The following is a 3,400-nucleotide window of genomic DNA, read 5'->3' as shown; positions in this document are numbered from 1 at the left end:
TTTGCCTTTACTTTATAAAAAAAAAAAAAAAGAATAAAGGAATAGAAAAAAAAGAGGATAAAAAGGGGGACACCGTCATCCGATAAGTGATTGAAACTGATTTGTTCAAATGTTGTTCAAGTTCAGAATTTGTATTGATAACAATCAGTTAGGTTATAAAAAACATCACTACTTCTACATTTGCAATAACACATGAATTTCTCATTCTTATCATCATGATGATAATTATAATCATCTATAAACGAATCTTATATTCACAGAGATAAACCTAACAAAAACTATCCCATGACCTTGAAGATTGAAGAGCTAAAGTGGTCTACTCCAAAGCCCAAATTCTTAATATTGTATTTTATACCCTATTTATTCATTGTGTTTTTACTTCTATTTTAGTTAATCTAACACATCCTAATAACAATTAATAAATATAAAAAAATACAAGAGACAAAAAGGAAGGAGGTTAACAAACAAGAAAAATGACAATCGGAACGCTGCCTGTAGGCATAAATATGACTCAATCGGACTCTGACGTCATACAGGTCAAAGACCTTGCCAAGATCCAAGCATTTCCGTCCTTACGATGTAGAAATTATCATACCTGTCCAAGTGAGATGTCATACCAGACCAAGGAGGTTGTACCAGACGCTCCGAAATGAGGAACAAGGATGACCGGTGTACCCGAGACCGCTAACTGTCATTTTGGGTTGTTCGCTATTCTTTGGTTGCATTGGAAATTGTTCTCAGGAAAGAGCATCATTTCTTTGAATTCGATTTCTCACCTTGCGTAATACGCTGATGACATCTCTTTTCTCTTCTTTAATAATAATAATAATAATAATAATAATAATAATAATAATAATAATATATTTTCTGATGCTATCTCTTATCTCCTCTTAGATAATAATACTAATAATAATAATAATAATAATAATAATATTTGTTAATAGATCTGTTTTCTTCAATAAAAATAATAATAATAATAATAATAATAATAATAACAATAATAATAATAATAATAACAATAATAATAATAATAATAATAATAATAATAATAATAATAACAATAATATATTGCAATAAACGCAATAAAAACATTACAGAAAACAACGTCATTTCAGTACGGCTGTTTCGCCACTATGCCCAATTCAGCACTGTTAATTCACACTGCAATTTCAACGCCAAAGACGAAAAAAGAAACAACTTTCCAAATTATTAAGACTAATAATTCAAAAACTCCGAAAGGAAATTCAAAGCAAACGTTCCCGGAATCATATTTCATTCTTTAAACTACACGTAAAACTTCTAATATATAAAGGCATTTATTTTTATGAAATAAAAATTAATGAAAAATGTCTTTACCACACATATCAAGAATAAATTAAATGATATATACACATACATACATACATACATATATAAATATATATATACATATATATATATATATATATATATGTACAAACATACATATACATAAAAACATACATTTATATATACACTATATACAAAAATGCGTATATATATATATATATATATATACATATATATATATATATATATACATATACACACATGTATGTATACACACACACACATATATATATATATATATATATAACGTATTTCAATGACAGAGCCAGACGAAGGCGAGACACTAAACGGAAATTGTTCTTGTGAAAGTCACAGCATATGCAAATTTAACACCATCTGCTCAGCAGATCTAAAAAAAAAAAAAAAAAAAAAAAAAAAAAAAAAAAAAAAAAAAAAAAAAAAAAAAAAATCTCATTCTAGATTTGAATACTGCAATAATACTTTTCCTTCCTACGCGGAAATAAGCATTTGCAAGAAATTGATACGGTCGTTATAGAACCACTGGCACAGCTGGTGGTTTTGCATAAGTGTCATAAACAGGAGGGATGACAAGCAGGAGTGGGTTGTGTGTGGGTTGTTTGTATTTAACTGCTTCTTAAGATGTGTTTATTTGACACTTTTTAGGACAATTACAGAGACCTTCGTAGATTACATCATTATCCTGAGAAATTACATTTTGGAAAAAAAAAAAAAAAAAAAAAAAAAAAAAAAAAAAAAGCGTTTTTTTTCAGCTATCATTTGCTTTGTTCGATCTAAATTTAGGGGGACCGAATGTTGGAAATCTTATAATGTTTTTTTTAAGGGGGGGGGGGGATTTCTAATTTCAAAATTATAGAAAATACAATACTAAGCCTCATAAAATAAGTGACGAATTACAAATGGGCAATCAAAAAAGTTTTTAAAGAAAGTAAAGATTTAATATACTTAATAAGTAAAAGTAAGGACTTAGAAATAGGCAAAAACAATCGACTCGCAAATTAATACAATAATTAGTAATTTTCTGTGTGCGCGTTTTTTTCTCATATGTTAATTACTTCTTTTTAAAACGTATATTCGACGCAAAGAAGAGCAAAAGCGGTAAGCTAATTTAAGGAAAATTACTTCTGCTTTTCTCACGGATTTACAAAGTTTATGCTTTCTTCGAGATTAATGATTCATTTACCTCTAAAGCCAAGTTACAGTAGTATTGACAATCATCGAATCGAGGACTTCCTTTGACCAGCATACTGTGCCAATAACTAAATGCTGAACCGTTTCCTTCCGATTTCTTTCTATATCATTCATAGCCATCAATGGTTTTTCCCAAGTCGAAATGAATGTTTGTCATCTTAATGCAACCGATTACTATAGTACATAAAATGCAATGGAAATCTCACTTAAGGTTTAAAGGTCACTTATGAATAGCAGAGGCAAGTGGCAGTGATACTACCCCACACTGTTGAAGATTTGTCGTAAAAAAACGGTAAAAATCCTGCAATAAATGTTTCCAGACATTCACCGTATTAAAAAACGGATATACTGACGTTATAGTGTGATTTTACGGTCAACAACCCGTAAAAAATAATAAAGCAGGGTAAAAATTACGGTCGATTTTATTTGTGAAAATACGGCTGAGAACCGTGTATTTTTTACGGACATATTCGATTAAAATTACGGTTTTTTTCCAACATTGCAGCAAGCAGGACAATGCCCTAGAGACTGACTATATATACTTGCACAGGTGATCAGCGCCCACGGCCCCTCTTCACCCAAGCTAGGACCAGGCAGGGCCATGCAATGGCTGCTGATGACTCAGCAGGTAGACCTATAGCCTTCCCCAAAACACCCCTCCTTAGATCACAAGGATGGTAAGGTTGCAGCCAATAAAGAAACTAACGAGTTCGAGAGGGACTCGAACCCCAGTCAGGCGATCACCAATCAAGGATTTTACAATTGACAAAAGCTCCTGCGCCTTTTAGGAAACTGTACACTGCAAGATTGCAGCAATATGACAAACAAATATATTAAAATATTTCAGCTGTCATAACCAAAA

The sequence above is a fragment of the Palaemon carinicauda genome, chromosome 40, assembly GCF_036898095.1.
Source record: "Palaemon carinicauda isolate YSFRI2023 chromosome 40, ASM3689809v2, whole genome shotgun sequence".
Lineage (NCBI taxonomy): Eukaryota > Metazoa > Arthropoda > Malacostraca > Decapoda > Palaemonidae > Palaemon > Palaemon carinicauda.
This window is presented reverse-complemented; position numbering follows the sequence as displayed.